The 24,343-nt window shown below is 43.4% G+C and overlaps 1 protein-coding gene across 7 annotated transcripts in view; it reads right to left on the reverse strand.

Annotated features, from left to right (window-relative positions):
• The window catches only part of sgcg (sarcoglycan, gamma), a 600,494-nt gene that overhangs the window by 503,449 nt on the left and 72,702 nt on the right, over nucleotides 1-24,343 (reverse strand). For 3 of the 7 annotated variants that reach the window (XM_067986055.1, XM_067986058.1, XM_067986059.1), the window contains exons 3-4: nucleotides 12,034-12,244; nucleotides 10,568-10,696 (exon numbers count right to left, since the gene is read on the reverse strand). The exons of 3 other annotated variants lie outside the window; for them this stretch is intronic. The gene's annotated coding sequence lies outside the window, so the exon portion shown is untranslated. The remainder of the gene's footprint in view (nucleotides 1-10,567; nucleotides 10,697-12,033; nucleotides 12,245-24,343) is intronic. One more of the 7 variants, XM_067986056.1, reaches the window with a different exon arrangement.

Raw genomic sequence — 24,343 nt, forward strand, 5'->3', positions numbered from 1 at the left:
TTTATTCAATGTTTTAACATAACTCATCAGTTTGTAAACATAGGGACGGGAACTGCATCTATGTTTTACATGTACGATGTCTGATCTCCGTTCAGACTCTGTGCAGACAGCAGACTGTTATTTTCAGCAAATAACAGGTACCAGCTACCTTTAATAGATTTTTTAAGAGACAGCCTGCCTTTAAGAGATTGAGGCTGCCCCTGCTGGTGGAAAGTGTGAATTTCATTGAATCCTCGTGTCAACGCTGATTCGGAACGCTGCTTGAAGGTAAGTCCTCAGGCCTCATGAAAGTCTCGTCCTGCCTTTGTCGGGGCCATTCGGAACGGGGTAATAGCGGATCACGCTACCTCCGCCCGATAATAGGCTGTATCCAATTTTTGTTTTTTCCCCCTCATTTCTACTTTTGCTATTTAATAACAATTAACATTTTTAAAACTCCTTGCCTGTCTAACTGTTTCTTCATGTCAGGTATATTTAATTATGGTTCCATATTACTTGGAGCTTTTATTACAAACCAGGAAAATCTTTTTCCTATTACTAGGTGTAGTATTGTGTTGGATAAGTAAAGATGATGGCTTTTATTCCGATTAATTGGTGGCAAAAGATGTCACAAGATGATTTTTTTGACACTCCAATCAAAAAGTATAATATTTAACAATTATGTATTGCAGTATAGAATTGATGTCATCATTCAGTAAATGTAACCTTCCTTGTCATAATCCAAGTTGCAGTACTGGTTTACAGGTCCTTCTCTAGCTTTACATAAAATTATTACTTCAGCAGCGGGATCTCAAAATCAGTAGCAAAATTTCCTGTATTCCAGTCAATGAGTTAATATAGTAGATTATTCTAACTGTATGAAGCCTTCCCTTTTCTATAGATCTGTTGCTATACCTGCAATGTTCTGATTTTTTTTCATTTGTATTCATTAATTCAAAAATTCTGAGAAAGTGAGTGTTTTTCTAAGTTGTAGCTTTCCATCATCATCACTGCTGATTTTTTTGTTTGTTTTGTTTTCGCTATTTGCTTCCCTTCCCATATTTTCTCCCATCTTCTTGTGAAGGTGGCGACTCCCACTGGGCTGCAGCTCCACAGGTGCTAGGCTACCATCTGGTACTTCCTTTATTCTTTACATGTGAGCCTAAACAGTGGGTTGGAGACAATTTAAGCCAAGAAAGATCCTGACCCGCCAAACTCATCATATGTGCGCTTATGAGCAGAGGTGCCAGAGAGAAATGAGCATGATTAAAGTTTGTCCACCGCATCTCTTGGAAGAGACCAGGGTGGCCACATTTAATTCTGTCGAGGCAAAATCCTGGAGCTGTGGAGCAAAATATTGCAATAACTATTTAATTCAGAAGTTTCCAAACCTTTTTGAGTCAAGTCCCACTCGTGCCCCTCTTGCAAAGGATACTGTTGCTAGTAAGTCTACAATAACTTTTCTCTTTCTACTCCTTTATTTTTTCTCTTTCTCTCCTTCTCTTTCACTTCTCTATATCTCTTGCCATCTTCCACTTCTATTCATCTCTCTTCCACTTCTGTCTCTTCTCCTCCACTTGTCCCTTTCTCTATCAAAGTAACTTCAGCCTCTCTCCCTCTCATGCACCACTTCAAACTGCCCACTCTTTCACTCCTCATTTCCTTGCAATGTGCATTTTTTTTGTTGCAAATTTTCAAACGTAAGATGTGAAATTGCAATGTTGAAATTGCTGGAACAGTCAATTCTTAACCACTGGACTCAGGAACATAATGGAGATGAGTAGGTGCCACGATGTGTAGAGACTCAGGTGCCATTTTGCACTGTGAGAAGGGCATTCTGCAAATGTGTAGGTTAGGAATTCACTCGCACCAAAATTAAATTTCTTTTAATGATTCCTGGTCTTACTGGTGCAGCTTCTGATTCTGAATTGGGTTTTGAATGAATTCTGAACATGGAGTCTGGATCCAGGATAAGGAACCTTCAGCGCACATGAACAGCAAAAACTGAAGGAAAGTGTGATGTGCTGAACTTGCTTAGAACTTCTACAAGTTAAAGTAGAAATGTAAGTTCAGTCATCAGTTTTTTTGCTGGTTTTTGTGCTTATTATTTAAAAAAATAATTGGGGTATGCAGAGAACTTTCGGTGCTTTTTTGTGGTCTCCTTGTGGTTTTCTTCTAGGAATGTGGGAGGAAAGTAGAGCTTCAGCACCATGGGGGAATTTTAACCAAACCTGTCCGGTGGGAAACTGACATGATTGGATCGGGAGCGGGTTTTACACCCCGCCCAATTTTACTTTCCATTGAAGTCGATCCTGTCAGATTCCTGCCAGGTGGGTTAGGTTAAAATTATCCCCAATGTGCCATTTTTTGTGTTGTATTAAGCTGTGGGGAGAAATAAGCTGAATTTTAGGTTTTATGAATAAGGGCATGGAGTACAGGAGTAAAGAGGCAATGAGAAATTTGCACAAAGCAATGGTTCGGCCACAGTTAGAGTACTGTGGGCAATTTTGTTGCACCACAATATAAGAACAACATTAAAACTATAGAGAATATATAGGATTGATTCACTAGGATTATGCCTGGAATGGGAAACCATAATTATGAGGAGGGATATCAGACGAGGGACTATTTCAGTGGAGCAGAGAAGATTCAGAGAAGGATTTAAAACATGAAGGGTTTTGATAGAGTGAATAGGGAAAGATTATTTTCTCTGGTTGAAGAGTCAGTGATGAGGGGTAATCAATTTAAAATTGTCACTAAGATAGTGAGGAGAGAAATTTCTTTACCTAGAGAGTTGTTGGAGATTAGAATGCCTTGCTACAGTTGAGGCAGACAATTGCATCTTTTAAGGCAAGAGTCGATAAACATTTAAAGCAGAGGGAGATACAGGGCTACCGGGAAAGGGCGCGGGAGTGGGACTAGCTGGATTGCTCTTGCATAGAGCCGGCGTGGATTCAATGGGCCAAATGGTCTCCTTCTGTGCTGTAACCTTTCTATGATTCTATGGGGAGTGAGCAGGACAAAGGGTTTCGTTTTAGATTGCTTTGGCAAAGAGGTAGCAGATATACGATGGCCAAATGGCCTCCTTCTCTGCTATAGACATTTAAATTTCTTATGTACTTGCTTTCTTGAATCTGAGGGATGTCCTGATAGAGGTCTTTAAGATTATGAAAGGGTTTGATAGGGTAGACGTGGAGAAAATGTTTCCACTTGTGGGGGAGACCAAAACTAGGAGCCATAAATATAAGATAGTCACTAATATATCCAATAGGGAATTCAGGAGAAACTTCTTTACCCAGAGAGTGGTTAGAATGTGTAACTCACTACCACAAGGAGTAGTTGAGGCGAATAGCAGTGTTGCACTTAAGGGGAAGCTAGATAAACACATGACGGAGAAAGGAATAGAAGGTTATGTTGATAGGGTTAGATGAAGAGGGATGGGAGGAGGCTTGTGTAGATCATAAACATCAGCATGGACCAGTTGGGCCGAATGGCCTGCTTCTGTGCTGTATATTCTATGTAATTCTATGATTTTGCCATTTTTTAAAATGTTCAATAATGCATTTGCATATCTTATCATCTCTTACCCTTTATGTCTCCCTGCACCCCCATCAAAATGAATTCCCAATGGCAAGTGAGAACTGCAATCTTGTTTGCATCCAAGAACAAGGTTTAAAAACATTAACTGGTTATTGTATAGTAAATAAAGCCGAGGAGTGCATAAGGAAGGAGAGGTTTTCCAGCTAATTTGTAACTATCTATTTTTTAGTACAACGATAAGCCTATATTTTACTTTTCACTTCTAACTGGGTGATGGGCCTCTGAAACCGCAAGTTTCCAGTCTCAGTTCAGTGCAACTTCCCAACGAAGGCCAGGGACCGCACCTCCAGCATACAAATGACCCCAGGGCCAGAAAGTCGACTGAGATCAGGGAGGCATCTTCGTGATCCTGCGATGCCAGAGATGTGCTCCAATCGGAAAGCCTAGGCCAAAACCTACGCTCATATTTCAAGGCTGCTTTGTCAGAGGTGCCATCATTCAGATGAGACATTAAATTTGGCAGTCCATGTGAACATAAAAGATCTCATAGAACTATCTGTAGACAAGCAAGGAATTTCTCCCAGTGACCCGGCCTACATTTCTATCTCAAATAAAGCCACCAAATGCAGATTAACTGGTCGTTCATTTCATTTGCTATTTGTGGGAACTCACTGTGCTCAAATTGACGACACTTCAGAAGCACTTAATTGGTTGTGAAATGCTTTATGATGTCTCAGGGACACAATAAGGTGCGATATAAATGCTAATTCTTTCTTTCTTTAAACAAAAAAGCATCAGTTTAGTTAGCTGCCACTTGACACCTAGATATAGGAACAGGAGTAGGCCAATCAGCCCCTCAAACCTGTTCCGCTATTCAATGAGATCATGGCTGATCTGTATCCTAACTCCATTTACCCACCTTGCACCATATCCCTTAATGCCCTTGACTAGCAAAAATCTATCGATCTCATATTTAAAGTTATTAATTGAGCTAGCATCTACTGCTTTTTGTGGGAGAGAGTTCCACAATTCTACCACCCTTTGTGTGAAGAAGTGTTTCCGAACTTCTCCCCTGAAAAATCTGGCTCTAATTTTATGGTTTTGTCCCCTTGTCCTAGACTCCCCCACTAGGGGGAAAAGTTTCTCTCTATCTACCCTATCAACTCCTTTCGAAATCCAATAAACATCAATCAAATCACCCCATAACCTTCTATATTCCAGGGAATACAAGCCTAGTTTATGTAATCTCGCCTCCTAATTTAACCCTTGGAGACCTGGTAACATTCTGGTGAAACTGCACTACAGGACAGACCGACCAGAGGTGGCGGTACAGTGATATACAGTCAGGAGGGAGTGGCCCTGGGAGTCCTCAACATTGACTCCGGACTCCATGAAATCTCATGGCATCAGGTCAAAAATGGGCAAGGAAACCTCCTGCTGATTACCACCTACCGTCCTCCCTCCATGTTGAGCACCACTTGAGAAAGCACTGAGGGTAGCAGGGGCACAGAATGTACCCTGGGTGGGGGACTCCAATGTCCATCACCAAGAGTGGCTCGGTAGCACCATTACTGATCGAGCTGGCCGAGTCCTGATGGACATAGTTGCCAGACTGGGCCTGTGGCACGTGGTGGGCGAACGAACATAAGGGAAAAACCTACTTGACCTCGTCCTCACAAACCTACCTGTCGCAGATGCATCTGTCCATGACAGTATTGGTAGGAGTGACCAGGGCACGGTAGGAGTGACCACCGCACAGTCCTCGTGGAGACGAAGTCCCGTCTTCGCAATGAGGACACCATCCACCGTGTTGTGTGGCACTATCACCGTGCTAAATGGGATAGATTCAGAACAGATCTAGCAGCTCAAAACAGGGCATCCATGAGGCGCTGTGGACCATCAGCAGCAGCAGAATTGTATTCCTGCACAATCTGTAACCTCATGGCTCGGCATATTCTTCACTCTACCATTACCAACAAGCCAGAGGATCAACCCTGGTTCAATGAGGACTGTAGAAGAACATGCCAGGAGCAGCACCAGGCGTACCTAAAAATGAGGTGCCAACCTAGTGAAGCTACAACTCAGGACTACATGCATGCTAAACAGCGGAAGCGACATGCTATAGACAGAGCTAAGCGATTCCACAACCAACGGATCAGATCAAAGCTCTGCAATCCTGCCACATCCAGCCGTGAATGGTGGTGAACAATTAAACAACTAAAGGGAGGAAGAGGCTCTGTAAACATCCCCATTCTCAATGATGGTGGAGTCCAGCACATGAGTGCAAAAGACAAGGCTGAAGCGTTCGCAACCATCTTCAGTCAGAAGTGCCGAGTGGATGATCCATCTCGGCCTCCTCCCGATATCCTCACCATCACAGAAGCCAGTGTTCAGCCAATTCGATTCACTCCACGTGATATCAAGAAACAGCTGAGTGCACTGGATACAGCAAAGGCTATGGGTCCCGACAACATCCCGGCTGGTGGTGAAGGCTTGTGCTCCAGAACTAGCTGCGCCTCTAGCCAAACTGTTCCAGTATAGCTTCACTAGGTTGGCACCTCATTTTGAGGTAAGCCTGTGCTGCTCCTGGCATGTTCTTCTACACTCCTCATTGAACCAGGGTTGATCCACTGGCTTGTTGGTAGTGGTAGAGTGAGGAATATGCCGAGCCATGAGGTTACACTGGCATCTACCCGACAATGTGGAAAATTGCCCAGGTATGTCCTGTCCACAAAAAGCAGGACAAATCCAATCCGGCCAATTACCGCCCCATCAGTCTACTCTCAATAATCAGCAAAGTGATGGAAGGTGTTGTCGACAGTGCTATCAATTGGCACTTACTCACCAATAACCTGCTCAGCGATGCTCAGTTTGGGTTCCGCCAGGACCACTCGGCTCCAGACCTCATTACAGCCTTGGTCCAAACATGGACAAAAGAGCTGAATTCTAGAGCTGAGGTGAGGGTGACTGCCCTTGACATCAAGGCAGCATTTGACCAAGTGTGGCACCAAGGAGCCCTAGTAAAATTGAAATCAATGGGAATCAGGTGGAAAACTCTCCAGTGGCTGGAGTCATACCTAGCACAAAGGAAGATGGTAGTGGTTGTTGGAGGCCAATCATCTCAGCCCCAGGACATTGCTGCAGGAGTTCCTCAGGGCAGTGTCCTAGGCCCAACCATCTTCAGCTGCTTCATCAATCACCTTCCCTCATCATAAAGTCAGAAATGGGGATGTTCGCTGATGACTGCACAGTGTTCAGTTCCATTTGCAACCCCTCAGATAATGAAGCAGTCTGTGCCCATATGGAGCAAGATCTGGACAACATCCAGGCTTGGGCTCATAAGTGGCAAGTAACATTCGTGCCAGACAAGTGCCAGGCAATGACCATTTCCAACAAGAGAGAGTCTAACCACCTCCCCTTGACATTCAACGGCATTACCATCGCTGAATCCCCCACCATCAACATCCTGGGGGTCACCATTGATCAGAAACTTAACCGGACCAGCCATATAAATACTGTGGCTACAAGAGCAGGTCAGAGGCTGGGTATTCTGCAGCAAGTGACTCACCTCCTGACTCCCCAAAGCCTTTCCACCATCTACAAGGCACAAGTCAGGAGTGTGATGGAATACTCTACACTTGCCTGGATGAGTGCAGTTCCAACAACACTCAAGAAGCTCGACACCATCCAGGACAAAGCAGCCCGCTTGATTGGCATCCCATCCACCACACTAAACATTCATTCCCTTCACCAACGGCGTGCTATGGCTGCAGTGTGTATCATCCACAGGATGCACTGCAGCAACTCGCCAAGGCTTCTTCGACAGCACCTCCCAAATCCGTGACCTCTATCACCTAGAAGGACAAGGGCAGCAGACACATGGGATCAACACCACCTGAACATACCCCTCCAAGTCACACACCATCCTGACTTGGAAATATATTGCCGTTCCTTCATCGTCGCTGGGTCAAAATCCTGGAACTCCCTTCCTAACAGCACTGTGGGAGAACCTTCACCACATGGACTGCAGCGGTTCAAGAAGGCGGCTCACCACCACCTTCGCATGGGCAATTAGGGATGGGCAATAAATGCCGGCCTCGCCAGCGACGCCCACATCCCATGAACAAATTTTAAAAAATTCCTTCCAAGGCCAATATACCCTTTCTAAGGTGCGGTGCGCAGAACTATACACAGTACTCCAGATGTGGTCTAACCAGGGCTTTATATAGCTGTAGCAAAACTTCCTCCCCTTTATATTCTAGCCCTCTAGATTTAAAGGCTAACATTCGATTCGCCATTTTGATTATTCTTTGTACCTGACCACTACATTTCAATGATCTATGTACATGGACCTCTAAATCTCTTTGGACCTCCACTGTTCCTAGCTTTTCATCATTTAAAAAATACTCGGATCTATCCTTTTTTGGTCCAAAATGGATGACCTCACATTTACCTGCATTGAAATCCATCTGCCACAGTTTTGCCTACTCACTTAATCTATCACTGTCTCTTTGTAATTTTATGCTGCTGTCTACACTACTGACTATGCAACCCAACTTTGTGTCATTGTCAAACTTGGATATATGACTCTCTATTGTGTTACCGAAGTCATTAATAAATATAGTGAATAGTTGATGTCCCAACAAAGATTCTTGTGGGACACCACGAGTCACTTCCTTCCAACTTGCGTACACACCCATTATCCCGACTCTCTGTCTTCTACTGCCTAACCAATCTCCTAACCAGGTCAATAATTTGCTTTCCATGAGCTTAATTTTAGCTAACAGTCTCTTATGTGGAACTTTATTGAATGCTTTCTGGAAGTCCATATAGACTACATCCTTAGACATTTAGTTACTTCCTCAAAAAATTCAATTTGGTTCGTTCGACATGACCTAACCTTTACAAAGCCATATCTCATCTAGCTAAGGAAAAAATCAGGTGAGACAGCTCTGTGCTAAGAGATAGCTTTTCGGTTTAACAAACAGAAACCAAAGAAAATTAAGGAATTAGAATCAGTTAAATACCAATCAGATTCAGAAACCTAGGTCTGTGAATTATCAAGTACAATTAGAGTGGTGCAAGATTGGCAATCAAACAAAGAGCATTAGAATCCCCAGACATTGCAACTATCAAGTAACAGATTGAACAGATCTCATTTGACCACATATTCTTGCTGCAGTCTGCCAGAGAAATTCTGAGGGTAGTTTAGGAATGGTATTAATCATGTTTTTATTTGTATAATGTATTATTAGTATTAGTAAGGTTTATCCTGGTTTAAATAGGGCCATTAAAAACACTAATCCAGTTGGATGCTGTTGCTATGGAACTTGCAAGTGTGGGCTGCGATTTCAGGATGGAAGCCCCTTTCACGTAATCCCCATCAGATTTGCATTGAGCACAATCTTCTGTTGGAACTTTTAGTTAGTTCATTCTGACTGTGAATGTCATGCAAATAAACCAAAGGAACCTTGTCCAAGATTTCCTGTTTTACTCACTTGTAATGCACTCTGCTCGCAAATTCAGGAGAGGAGGGGCATTGCTTTTCTAATGAATGGGTGTCATGTCCCAGTTAGTTAGGGAAAAAAGCTTGGTAGGAGGTTGACGTCCATGTCGTTGCTAGCAGCGTTTATCCAAGGATCTGGAGGATCTCACCAGGTGTGTCCACATAGGAAACCTCACTCACAACTCTCAATGCTTCAACTATGAAGGGCATGACTTGTACCCTCACCTCTCCCCCAATTTGTCAGTTCCTCGGAAGCTTCCCATGGTTGTTCATTAGGTAGCAGGGACGATTTTGATGTGCCTCCCTATGCTTTATCTCACACCTTGAACTGCCTCTTCCCTCAATAACTCCTTCTGTCTCGTGTAGCAGCATGATTAGTGTTACCATCGTGTAGATCTCAGGAGGTGTTGATGTCATCATAGGTGGCAGGCCAGAATAGGGGACAGTTAGAGTTTGAGAGGGCACCTTTTTCAGTGGCAGAAAGTGAAAATGAGAGGTTTGGGCCAGGTAGGGAAATGTGGTGGAGAAAAGAAATGAGAAATTAATCAGAGAGCATTCTGTTGTTGATAGAAACCTCAGAAGTCTCAAAGCTACATTTACTGAGTAGGTCAAGGGGTTGACCATGTGTGTAAATGGGAGGTTCAAGGTGGGGGATAAGGTTAAAGAAAGTATCTATGACGAGGAAGCTGGTAGACCTAAGGACTGATTTTATGTGTCCACACTCCTGGAGGTATCATCTTTCTCTAAGCTCATCCAATTTAATAATAGTTGCAAACAAAAATTGCAGACAATTCCAATAAAAGCAAATTCTTACAAATGTCAAAGTTTTGATATTTCAAAATTAAGTAAACCAGGTCATTCTGAAGTAGATTCTTGAAAGATTTGAAGGTTGCAGGATTTCTTCCCCTGATTAGGACCATTATATCTTGCTGGAGGGGAGCCAGCATAATTGTGAAATAGTTTCTAATAACTTTTACATGTAACTTTCTCACATGAATTAGTTTTCTTAAGGCAAAATGAAACTGCCAAAGACAATGATGAATGACCCAATAACATAGTTTTCCCAGAAACTTACACGTTCAGTAGCTTCTCATTGATATTTATGTCCCAAGATTGCAGTGTCCAGATGTTTTTAGTTACTTAAGTTCTCTTCTAATAAGCGAGACCTTCCACAGCTTTTTGTGGTAGCTTCAAATCGCTGGTGTGAGTAGAAATAACTCAATCGGTATCATTGGACCCTCATTTTAACAGAAGTCTAATTATCAGTGCAAGTCACAAATCAGTGCAAGTATGCTGAAACAACTGTTTTATAGAAAATTTGCAAGTAATGCACAGTGTAAGTCCTTTATCATTGTCATAGTAACAACAGCCTGTAAAGCCTTGAGCATTTGCCATTCTTTCCCCTCGGTACAATAAATTCAGTTATCAAGGGATAGCTAAAACTAGTTCTGTGTTGAATGTACACCACTTACATACCAAAGGGGCTCCTCACAGCTCTATTACAGCTCTATTCAACTCACGTCTACAAAAACCTACACCTACCTTAACTTCTGCAGCATAGAAAAGATTGTTTCCAGTGTTAGTCTCCCAGTTTCTGGATGCTTTTACCAGTGGCAGGTTATTCTGTCTGCTAAGCAGACTTCCTATTGCACTCTAAGATTTTGAAGTTAACTGTGGAAATATTAGCATACAAACACAATGCTTTAATATATAATTAGCGTGTCCACTACTTTAACAGAAACATTAACCTGTTTGTTTTAAAATAATTGAAGAAATAATGCATTAGTCCACATTATAAAAAAAACTGGGCAACATTACATTCTGAGCTTAACTAAGCCCTGTTACATGTCTATAATATACCCCAGACTTGCTTTCGTTAATTATGTCCCATTACAATATTGCTTGTCCCTAATTTTTGATTTACTAGTACTGAAACTGTTACACTTTGAGGGATACATGTCCTAATTGGAATTTACTCCAGGGCATTTTGTGCAGAGTTACATAAAGAAACAAGCACTGCAGTCCCTGCAATTTAAACTTTTTTTTATAGGTTTCCATGATACATGTGGAACATTCATCACAAACACCACTCAAAATGCAGTCAAAATTCTAGATGCAGTATACTGCTGATTTGAGATAAGCTAGGAGATTCAGTTAAGGTGAAAATTTAGAATGGTCAATGCACTCCACACAGATAACAGGTGATGGGCAGGACCACTGATGTATGGTGACTGAATAATTCATTTTTCTATTTATTACACAGGCTTCTGGGATTTTTACTGTTATTTTGGGGGGATTGTGTCAACAATTAGGTCCTTTTATATTTAGAGCCATTGAATTATAATGGCCAATTAAGTAAAATTCTGTTTTTATTGCATGGGATTCCAATATTTCTGCTAGTGCCTGGCAGATTGAAATTCTGCAATCCTGTCAATGTTTCTGTGAATGCCACAAATCAGTGGCTTTGATCATGGAGCGTGCTGCAGGAGACAAGGAAAAGAGCAGAATTTCAACTCATGAACTCAGTGGTGTTTTGAGCTGAAGGATCCAGTGGTCTTAAATAGTTAGTATCAATGGAAAAAAATCCTACACCATTTTTTTAAGTAGGATCCAATTATACTGAGCGACAATATGCTTAAGTAATATCTGCTTCATTTTTAAAAATATGACAGACGATTTTATGGTTGCGATGGCCGGTGATGTCACATGGACAGGACTGATCATGACCAAGAAATAATTTATATGAATTTATATAGCTCTTTTCACAACCTCAGGACGACTCAAAGCAATTCCAATGAAGTACTTTTGAAGCACTGTTGTAATGTAGGGAAATGCGGCAGCTAATATGCGTACAGCAAGGCTCTGGACTGACAGGAAGTCAATGTTTAAAAGGGGAGAAACTTATTTAGAGCATATATAAAAATGTATTTTAACTTCGGGTTTGTGACACTTAAATAGTTCAGTGGCAGTTTATTTTTTGATTGCAAGGAAAGTAGGGTTGGTCATACCTGTCCTTAAACATACAGACATCTCTGTGGGCCCAGGTACAAATGCCAGAGGTCTGAGGAAAACTGCAATCATGGGCTCTTTGATAAGACTTGTGCCATCTTCTTGAATCTGACCTGCACACAACCTCTACCACAGGGGTGGTGTTATCAGTGGCAGTTATGGTCACCTCAGCCTTGAGCTTTTACGCCTCAGGCTAATTCCAAAGTAGCACTGTAAGATAAAAATGTAAAAGAATAAAAGTTGGCTAGCTTATACTAAAAAATGCTCAGCACACAAAGGGTCAAATAGAAGAATGGAATGTAAAAAATAAGAACTGCCAGTTGTGCTGATAAGAGATCTCTATTGATCAGGGAACAGATGTCGCCGAGACGGTCAGTCTATACAAAGCAATTGTCAGCAATGTATGTCCTGTACAAGGTGTGGAGATGCCGGTGATGGACTGGGGTTGACAATTGTAAACAATTTTACAACACCAAGTTATAGTCCAACGATTTTTATTTGAAATCTACAAGCTTTCGGAGGCTTCCTCCTTCCTCAGGTAAATGTCAGGAGTTCCTTGAAGCCTACGCATTTATACATCACAGAACAATACATGGTGTTTACAGACTGCCCCTGCAACTGCCCGTTGCAACAGGCAGTTGCAGGGGCAGTCTGTAAACACCATGTATTGTTCTGTGATGTATAAATGCGTAGGCTTCAAGGAGCTCCTGACATTTACCTGAGGAAGGAGGAAGCCTCCGAAAGCTTGTAGATTTCAAATAAAAATCGTTGGACTATAACTTGGTGTTGTAAAATTGTTTACAACTGTATAAGGTAATTGTCAAATCAAAGAAGTCAAAACATGTCCGTGCCGAGCAATTGACTTTCTATTGTGTAGATGCAAATGGTGTCACTCGAGACCATGTTTGCCCGGGAAAAAGTATAAGCTAAGAAGTTTGCCCAGCTCTGTTTTATCAAACAAAGGAAACAAAAATAATCCCATTAACTGTTAAATTACTTTAGGGGCCTTTGACCTTGTTACTTGATAAACAACAAAGACAATGGGCTCAATTTTAGGAGGCAATTGCGGGTGCGTTGGGGGCAGGGGGGCTCCGAAAATCACGGAAATCCCGTTCGGGTTTGGAAGCCGGTTCCAACCCGCCGACTTCCGAGTTTCCCAGGGACCCACATGTGTGCGCGCGGGCGACCCGAAAACGGAAGTCCCGCCGGCAATTAAAGCTGGTGGGATGACAGTTAAAGAGCCAAATGTACCTCATTGAGGTACTTAAGGCACTTTACCTGTGACAGATTAAGTAATTGTAACGATTTTTAACTTACCTGGGCGGCTTGCCCACCGCTTCTGATTCACGCCTGGTGAAACCAGACGTGAAGGGCCGGATCAGGGAAAAAGATACTAAATAAATTACATAAAAAATCATAGAACGAAGTTAAAACACAAAATGAACCTACCTTTGCACCCTGCTCCGATGTCTCCCTCTCCGATCACCCCCTCTTCACCCTCCCGATGTCCGCCCGATATCCCCTTCTTCAACCCCCCATGTCCTCCCAATCTTCCCCTCTCCCCCCCGATATCCCCCTCTTCACCCCCAATCTTCCACTCTCCCCCTGAATCTTCCAATCTCCCCTCGGACCTTCCACTCTCTCCCCCTCCCCCGATCTTCCATTCCATGCCGGATGACGTCTCGCTCTCTCTCTTTTTTGCCCCACCCGCCGCGTTGCAGCTCCTGACAGCAGCCTGGCTGAAAATCAGGCTGGCTGCCAACTCGGAGAGATGTTAATCATCAGCAATCACCATGCGATCGCGTTGGTAACGGTAAGGTTTGTTTATGCGGCTTTGCCACAAGTACCTTCAGCCCCCCACCCCCGCTGCCAACCCGCCACCATTGCAAAATTGACCCCAATCACTCTGGGAAAGATCAATCAAGTACAGGGAAGTTACACTTCAGCCTAAAGGACACGGTAATCTGCATTAGATCAGTGGATTTACACCTAATTGAGGAAAACAAAGACACAGCAATCTTTGTAAGAAGCAAGCCGTTTGAAGCCAAATCAAGCAAAGACACTCAGTCAGTGCATACTAGATGAGTTTCAGCTAATGCAAAAAGTAGGCGTATCCAACAAAAGTATAAGAAAAGGTATAAATGAAAAAGCAAAAAAGATCTAATCATAGCAGAGAACAAGTTCTACCTGCTGCACTGCTGTCCAGGGGATTTGGAACCGGGTAATACCAATCTTGTATTCAGTTGTTGTCGCTTAAATACAGTGTGTATTGATGATTTTGCTGATGTTATAATAAAGCCTCGATATACCTAATTGGGACTGCCAAGTGAATAATTGGAAGGGTAACCTAGGGCTAAGTGCCCACAAAACCTATCTCAACAAATTGGCAACTCTGGTGGGACTCGGCACATAACGAGGCATACATAACTGAAGCAGGATCCCTTCGGGTTGAAAAGGGCCATAACCGAACTGCTGGGGGAGGAAACTAGTTGAAAAGACTAGGAGCGAGGGCGATGCACTACCCTCCAACAATTAGGCACCAATATGAAGATAAATTAAAATTAGGTAAGGCAATGATCCTGGTTATGTCCAAAGGGGAACGAACCGTTCAAGGAGGCATGTGGCTGGATACAAGAACAGGCTGGGGCTAAGGAAATAAAGCCAGGCTAGCAAGCAGAGCGTTTATGCAGATATGCTATGTGGTTCTGTGCATCTAAAAATGAAGATAGGGTGAAAAATTTAAAGGAGAAAATGATGGAGCATAAGTGCCAGAGTGCAAGAAAAAGGAACTAGGAGAAAAAGGAGTTATTTTACAACTTTCAAAAAATATATATTCCACTGAGGAAAAAAGGGTGTAAAAGAAATGACAGCCATCCGTGGCTAAGTAAAGAAATTAAGGATAGTATCCGACTAAAAATAAGGACATATAAGGTAGCCAAACTTAGTGAGAGGATAGAAGATTGGGAAGTCGTCAAAAGACAGCAAAAAGTAACTAAAGGATTGATTAAGAAAGGGAAGATAGATTATGAAAATAAATTAGCAAAAAATATAAAAACAGATAGCAAGAGTTTCTATAGTTATATAAAAAAAAGGGTGGCTAAGGCAAACGTAGGTCCCTTAGAGGATGAGACCGGGAAATTAATGGTGGGAAACATGGAGAAGGCAAAAATGCTGAACAAATATTTTGTTTCAGTCTTTACGGTAGAGGACACTAAGAATATCCCAATACTGGACAAACAGGGGGCTCTAGGGGGGGAGGAGCTAAATACGATTAAAATCACTAAGGAATTGGTACTCAGTAAATTAATGGGACTCAAGGCGAATAAATCCCCTGGACCTGATGGCTTACATCCTAGGGTCTTGAGGGAAGTGGCAGTAGGGATTGTGGATGCTGTGGTAATAATTTTCCAAAATTCTCTGGACTCGACAAAGGTCCCGGCAGATTGGAAAACTGCTAATGTAACACCCTTATTTAAAAAGGGTAGTAGGCAGAAGGCTGGAAATTATAGACCAGTTAGCCTAACATCTGTGGTGGGTAAAATTTTGGAGTCTATTATTAAGGAGGCAGTAGCAGAACATTTGGATAAACATAATTTAATAGGACAAAGTCAGCATGGCTTTACGAAGGGGAAGTCATCTCTGACAAATTTGCTTGAGTTCTTTGAGGACATAACGTACAGGGTAGATAAAGGGGAACCAGTGGACGAAGTGTATTTAGACTTCCAGAAGGCATTCGACAAGGTGCCACATAAAAGATTATTGCTCAAGATAAAGAATCACTGGATTGGGGGTAATATTCTGGCATGGGTGGAGGATTGGTTATCTAACAGGAAGCAGAGAGTTGGGATAAATGGTTCATTCTCGGACTGGCAACCAGTAGCCAGTGGTATTCCGCAGGGGTCCGTGCTGGGTCCACAACTCTTTACAATCTATATTAACGATTTGGAGGAGGGGACCGAGTGTAACATATCAAAGTTTGCAGATGATACAAAGATGGGAGGGAAAGTGGAGAGTGAGGAGGACAAAAAAAACCTACAAGGGGACATAGACAGGCTGGGTGAGTGGGCGGAGATTTGGCAGATGCAATACAATATTGGAAAATGTGAGGTTATGCACTTTGGCAGGAAAAATCAGAGAGCAAGTTATTATCTTAATGGCGAGAAACTGGAAAGTACTGCAGTACAAAGGAATCTGGGGGTCCTGGTGCAAGAAAATCAAAACGTTAGTATGCAGGTGCAGCAGGTGATCAAGAAGGCCAACGGAATGTTGGCTTTTATTGCTAGGGGGATAGAATATAAAAACAGGGAGGTATTGCTGCAGTTATATAAGGTATTGGTGAGACCGCACCTGGAATACTGCATACAGTTTTGGTCTCCATACTTAAGAAAAGACATACTTGCTCTCGAGGCAGTACAAAGAAGGTTCACTCGGTTAATCCCGGGGATGAGGGGGCGGACATATGAGGAGAGGTTGAGTAGATTGGGACTCTACTCATTGGAGTTCAGAAGAATGAGAGGCGATCTTATTGAAACATATAAGATTGTGAAGGGGCTTGATCGGGTGGATGCGGTAAGGATGTTCCCAAGGATGGGTGAAACTAGAACTAGGGGGCATAATCTTAGAATAAGGGGCTGCTCTTTCAAAACTGAGATGAGGAGAAACTTCTTCACTCAGAGGGTAGTAGGTCTGTGGAATTTGCTGCCCCAGGAAGCTGTGGAAGCTACATCACTAAATAAATTTAAAACAGAAATAGACAGTTTCCTAAAAGTAAAGGGAATTAGGGGTTACGGGGAGCGGGCAGGAAATTGGACATGAATTTAGATTTGAGGTTAGGATCAGATCAGCCATGATCTTATTGAATGGCGGAGCAGGCTTGAGGGGCCGATTGGCCTACTCCTGCTCCAATTTCTTATGTTCTTATGTTCTTATGAACTACAGCAGTCAATTGAAAGCTTTCGCTTGTGAACCACTGAGTTAAGTGCTATGTTAGGAAACCAATCAGCGCTAGTGAACTTAGCAGTTGCACAAGAGTCGGAACAAACTCACAGGATTGTGAGAGAAAGAAGCTAAAAAAAAGTAGAAAAGTTAAAACAGCAGTTGCAGGATGCAAGAGGAGCAGTGAGGTAAGAGTCAGAAAGGAATAAGGAGATGAGTAAGCCTGACCATAGACAGTGTCAGAAGCAGATACAAGCGCTCAGGAGTCACTTTGGGCGGAGAACAGCTATGGTAGAAGCAGTGGATTTGGAAATGATGAGGGTGATGAGATTGATGAGGGAACATTGGAGGGTGTGGCGTATCATTACAATGATGATGATGATCCTCCTAAGGGAGCACAGAACCAGGTAGAGATGGTGTACTGGACAGTCTGGACTAATTCAGCGGGTCAAGTAACGAGTAATTATGAGGAGGATCACCTGATCACCCACGTAGAACAGCAGGCAATGGGGCATGAGATAGGTCCGATTAAAGAAGGATGGGACCCATTAGAGCTCGCTCAGACATTCCGGGTCTTCATCCAGGGTCATCCTGAACTTGGCGATCCAGATCTTAAGCGCATATTGAGTACAGACCTCAAGGCACGGTTGGACCCAGTAGTCTTTACCGCCGCCACTAATTCTCAAACCATCAAAACTGCTATTCTTACAGCGTTAGGAATCGGTTAGATCGATGTTTATGATGCGATCGGTAAATGTAAACAGGGACAGCAAGAGCAGCCACCAGTGTTCGAGCAAAAATTGCATTAACTATATCTTATGTCCCAGTCGTTGGTCCCAATAAGGACCAATCATCATAATCAGGAAGGATTCTCTCAAAGTTGACCCCAAAAGATAAAATAGCCCTGGGGTTAGTAGTGAATGGAAACTGTGCTAGGGCCACAATCATGGCTGCTGTCCTTCAGGCATATCAGAATGTACGAGCCTTTGGGCCAGGGGACAAGACCGGAGCAAAGTCCAGGGCAAAGTTTGAGGTCCATATGGTCGAGGGTCCATACCCTAAAGGGGCTAGTGGGCACGGCAGGGGTCAGAGTAGACAACTGGGCTATGGTGCCGGACCAGGGAACAAAAATCACCCTGGTGAGGAAGGATGTTTTAACTGTGGTAAACTGGGAGACTGGGCGAGAGATTGCCGAAGTGCACCCGCTCGATCCGGGGGTAGCGGAGGTTCAGCACCAAGATCCAACCACCCTCCTCCCTATGAACTCCCACATCTGTCCCCACAGATCAAAGATTGGACAAATTAATTGCGTTATTGGCTACTCAGCAATTAACTGGGGGCGGCCTCCCTCAGGTCCATTCAGTCCAGGCCTCAGCGTCAGTGTTGGAGGGCAAGCCAACTCGTCCAAGCTCACAACGTCGGGGTTCTGACCCTCATAATTATCCGATAGTAAGTTTCCGTTGGACACGTGACAAACGGTTTCTCGTTACTGCTGTGATCAGAGGGGGCCCACAGCAGATGTTATTAGTTGACACTTTTTCTAATGTCACTGTCTTACGTACCTTACACCCCTCTGACTTTGCAGGAGACACAGGGGTTATTCATTCACTGCAAGGCTTTAACGGCTCTGTACAGGAATCTATGCAATTGACTCATGTTGATCTGAATATGGATAGTATTCAGATGCGAATATCTTATCGGTTATGATGACTGCCGATGAAAGGGGACTATTGGGATCTGATGCATTAACCTGGTACAGGATATTGATTGATTATGTCACCAATATTTGCGGATAAAAGATATAACGGGACAACAGCATAATGTGTCTTCCACGATTATATCCGATGTCTTTGCTGTGTATGCAATTAAGAAACCTGAACCATACCCTCCCCTCACTCATTCTGATCCAGGCATTCAAGCAATCTTGGACCAGATGGATGGGGCAACGGCCACACATAAATATGATTGTGGTAGGCTGGACAAGGAAATAAGGGTTAATGGCCCACTGCACGGTAAATGTAAACAATATCCAATTCCCATTGAGAGCCATTCTTTTGTACAAGCTGCAATTGAATCTCTGTTAGAGTAAAATGTGATCCATCAGGGAATATTCACGGTGAATACACCAATTTGGCCAGTAAAGAAACCAGATGGTAGTTGGTGATTAACAATTGATTACAGGAAATTGAACTCAGTCACACCTTCGTGTGCACCTGTTGTGAGCAATTCACCCACGTTGCTGGCATAGATTCCGAGGCCGTGATCTTTTCGACCCTCGATGTCTGCAATGGATTCTGGAGTGTTCCAGTTCACCCGGAGGATCAATATAAGTTCGCCTTTACTTTCAACGACCAACAATATACCTGGACATGCTTGCCACAGAGATACCATAACTCTCCAACAATCTTCCACAAGTGTGTGGCGTCTAAATTGAAGGGATGTTCTCACTCTCAGCTTGTTCTACAATACATGAATGATATTTTGATTGCCACCAGGAAGCAAGAACAACATCTGATAGTACTTCGGGATGTTCTGGGCAGACTAAGGAAGGACGATCTAAAGATCAATCCCAAGAAAGCTCTGCGACTACAATCAGAAGTATCTTTTTTGGGGATCAGTTTATCGCACAAAGGAAAGACGCCTGATAACCACAAAGTGGAGATTATACCGAGGCTACCATTGCCAGTGTCAAAGACTGCTCTCCGATCGTTTTTGGGGTTGATGGGGTACCAACAATTGTTCAATGCACAATTTGCAGAACTCGCTAAGCCAATGTACGACTTACTCAAGGGAAATGATGATTCAATTCAGCAGGATTGGATGGACAAACGTACCGATTCAGTAACTGAGCTGAAGCGAGCGGTTGCACAGGCTAAGTGCTTGATCTCTCCAGGCCCAAATCAGCCATTTCACCTGTAAGTGGCGGCCACATCCAAAAGCCTAGCAGCCGTATCGTGTCAGGAGGTGCACGGCCGATTGACACCAATCGCTTATGCATTCCACATCCTGACTAGAGTCGAGAAGACATTCGACCCATGTGAGCAACACCTTCTAGTAATCTTCTGGGCAGTCAAGCATTTTACTTATATCCCCGAGCTACAGACTTTGGTGTTGCATTCTCTTCACACACCTCTGAACTTGCTACTAAAGCCTGACGTTGGTCTAGTCGCAACGACTGAACTACTGGACATTGCTGCTGATGGAAAGTGACCTCAGGTCACCCCTAAAAAGACAATGCTCATTCTGCTTCTTTTATTTACCAAGGGGAGATACATGTGTCCCCTGCATATCTTACAGTTTGATCACCACCCAGTCCTGAAGACCCCAATAGACGATGTGCAAAGCGTCTACATTGATGGCTCATCCTACCACATGAATTGTAGACCACATACTGGATTGGCGGTAGTTACCCCTGAGCAGGTGTACCAGTATAAATGTAACACGTACTCTGCACAGAATGTTGAATTGGTGGCTTTACTTATGGCCATTCACATTACATCCAAAATGGCTACCAACAGCTATTCGGACAGTGTCTATGTCGTCAACACAGCATTATTGTTGCGGGAATAACTTCTGTACCGCAGACCGGAAACCGCTGGTAATCGCAGCAATGCTCTCCCAACCTTGGGTGGCACTACAAGAAAGGGAGGCACCCATCTACCTCGGGAAAGTGAGGGTTCATAGCAAAATGGTGTCCCCACATACCCACGGAAACTCGCTGGCTGATCAACATGCTAAGGCGGCAGCTCAGTACGGGGTGCCGTGGGAACCTATTTGCATGCAGCAGGTGACAGTGGTGGACTCTTCAACCCCTCCCCTTTGACCTGCACACCTTACAGAATGAATATGAGCCCTACTGCCAGATTCGCAAGTGGAACGATCAAGGGAAACCTGTTCCACAACCCACGCTGAATGCCCACGGTACGACTCTCCTGATCCACGAGTCACATTCGGTCCTCATGTACGAAGGGCCCAGGTGTCAATTCCTAGTTATGTGCGTACCACCCAGTTGCACAGAGGACTTCTTCAAAATGTTTCACTCACTACCTGTGGACGGTCATACGTCATCGGAAACGACCATCTCTAAAATGAAAGCATCAGCCTGGTGGCCCTCACTTGAATCCAGTATTGTTCACAGAGTTAGTCGATGTTTAATTTGTTTGCAGCACAACCCAGGTGCTAGTGTTAATAGAACGTTTTTAAGATCAGCACCTCCTCCAGACGGTCCTTGGACCCACATTCAAATTGATTTTATTGGCCCACTACCACAAGTGGCAGATGGTTTTATTCACTGCCTAGTCCTTTTGGATAAATTTACTGAACGGATAGAGGCTTTCCCTGTATGCACCAACACAGGTTTAACCGCAGCTCGCGTGTTATTGCACGAGGTAATGTGCAGGTGGGGAGTACCAATACAGGTGGACAGTGATCAGGAGTCACATTTCACAGAGAAAATTTTTACCAAGTTACAAACATTTCCCATCACCCACAATCCTCAGGGTGGTGGAAAGGGTAACCAAACCCTAAACACGATGCTCAGGAAATGTTGTGCAGATCACCCCGCACAATAGGCAAACATGCTTCCTATTTGTTTAATGGCTATCAGAGCTGCCCCACATTCGACAACTGGCATATCGCCATACCAGGCTATGGTTGATGAAGACACCTGGTCACTTGTTAACCCCAACAGTTACATCAATGTTGCAGGGAACAGTTAATGAAAACTGGGTACATGAAATGAAAGAATCAATCAGGACCACAAGCATGTATGTGGCTAAACAATCGGGCAAATCAAAAAAACAGATGAAAAGGTACTTTGACAAAAAGGCACGACCTTTTGAGTATCAGGTTGGCAATTCAGTAATGGTAATAGATTATAGAAAAAAGGAACACCCCTTTGCACCTAGATGGAAGGGACCGTTCCCCATAATCAATAAAGCTGGCCAGTCAGTATATCTGATTCAAAGTATCGGGAAGAATAATGTCAAAAGTAGCAGATGGTATCATATTAACCAACTTAAAACAGTGGGTTAAAAATTATGTTTTAAACTGAGATAGTAACAGAAAATATGCTTGATTTACAGAACCAAAAGAACTGGAAATGGAAATTGGATGGTAGCTACTGCTCGGACTAATATCCAGCCTCTGGTCCACGCTCAATGACTCAAGCATGCAACATCACAGTTGGTGGAGATGGAGTTCAGGAAGGCTACAGCACACAGCTGAGCCAGTCACTTCAAGGATATATCACAGGGACAGAAAGCTTATGAACTGTATGCTGAATGTAACCAAAGTGACGATTTATCAGATCCTGGAAGGGTCGAGGGTTTGTGTTAAATGTTTATTTGTTGGTCAAGACACAACCTTTGTGGGGTCACAGCATGTACATTTTTGGGGATGGTCTAGTAATAACCACACCCTGGATAAAACTAAACCTGGGAGAATGAAAGAGGAAGATGTACAAGGAAATCTCACTAGAAGAAATAGCACCGGAAGCACGAACACCGAGGAAATATGTTGGCCTCAGTTTTGGGAGTATAACGAAGGTTATGTCACATGTCTACTAAGGTCAGGAATCAGTTGCCTGTGGAATGCCTCCCACAGTAAAGGGACCTGTCACTTACATAGTCGAACAGCCAGGGATAATGGTGACACCTGCACACCCTCCCACATCAGCCAGCCCATCAACCTGGTGAAATTGTAAGTCACCAGGCAACCAGTTAGATCCAACCCATCACCAGACACATCCATCCCATGCACTGCAATGTTACTCGGACCAAAGAATGGTCTAGTGGTTGTCCCAACCAAAACAGTACTGTACAATGCTTTACATTCAGAAATTTTCAGGGGATAGGGTGGGTGAGTGGGACTAGCTGGATTGCTCTTGCATAGAGCCGGCGCGATCTCAATGGGCCGAATGGCCTCCTTCCGTGCTGTAACCGTTCTATGATTCTATGATTCTCACACCACAAGGAAGATAAGCAACATCTACACAGAATTACATAGAATTACATAGAATGTGCAGCACAGAAACAGGCCATTCGGACCAACAGGTCCATGCCGGTGTTTATGCTCCACACGAGATTGCTCCCTCCCTATTTCATCTAATCTTATCAGCATATCCTTCTATTCCTTTCTCCCTCATGTGTTTGTCTAGCTTCCCATTAAATGCATCTATGCCTTCCGCCTCAACTACTCCTAATGGTAGCGAGTTCCACACTCTAACCACTCTCTGGGTAAAGAAGTTTCTCCTGAATTCCCTATTGGATTTATTAATGATTATCTTATATTAAAGGCCCTTGGTTCTGGTCTCCCTCGCAAGTGGAAACATCTTCTCTGCGTTTACCCTATCAAACCCTTTCATAATCTTAAAGACCTCTATCAGGTCACCCCTCAGTTCTCTTTTCTGGAGAAAAGAGCCCCAGCCTGCTCAATCTTTTCTGATCGGTATAACCTCTCAGTTCTGGTATCATCCTAGTAAATCTTTTTTGCACCTTCTCCAGTGCCTCTATATTCTTTTTATAATATGGAGACCAGAACTCTTCACAATACTCCAAGTGTGGTCTAACCAAGGTTCTATACAAGTTTAAAATAACTTTTCTGCTTTTCAATTCTATCCCTCTAGAAATGAACCCCAATGCTTGGTTTGCTTTTTTTTATTGCCTTATTAACCTGTGTTGCTACTTTTAGTGATTTGTGCATCTGTACCCCCAGATCCCTCTGATCCTCTACACCATTTAGACTCTTTATCCAAGCAGTACGTGGCCTCCTTATTCTTCCTACCAAAATATAACACCTCACATCTGTCAATTCACAGATACATCAAGCAACTCACTGAAGCATTATTCACCAAGGCAAACAACTTGGTCACTTTCGCCCTGGAAGTCTATCAGCAGGCTTTGAGGGCCATGTCATTTTTTTGCATTGCAGGATTCCCCAAAGTACAGGGGCTCAAACCTTGCTGGTAGGTTTCCAGGTGCCTCTATAGTTCCACGTGCTCCGTGCTGGAATGCAGTTCTGCTAAGCGGCCGTGCATGACTGCACACATGTAACTAGTTGACTTTCCCACAGCTGCCATTAGATCTTACAGGGTGTCTCTAAAAATGTTGCTTCTCAAATAGCATCCTTCTTTTAAATGCAGGCCCTGTGAGGTCTAAATCCACATACGCTACCGCTGAGGAAGAATGCAAACTGGAGCTTGAGTCATCAGGTTCCTTCTCTTCCCCTGCCATCATCTGTTTACTCATGCTTTATGTATCACCCGGTGACCCTTCTCAAATTGACTATCTAAATCTCTTTGGGTGGATATACCTGTGCTAGTACCTACTACAGACGGTGTTAGTGATGCAGGGTGCTGTGAGGTGATGGATTCAT

This window comes from Heptranchias perlo, chromosome 6 (assembly GCF_035084215.1).
Source record: "Heptranchias perlo isolate sHepPer1 chromosome 6, sHepPer1.hap1, whole genome shotgun sequence".
Taxonomy (NCBI): Eukaryota; Metazoa; Chordata; class Chondrichthyes; order Hexanchiformes; family Hexanchidae; genus Heptranchias; species Heptranchias perlo.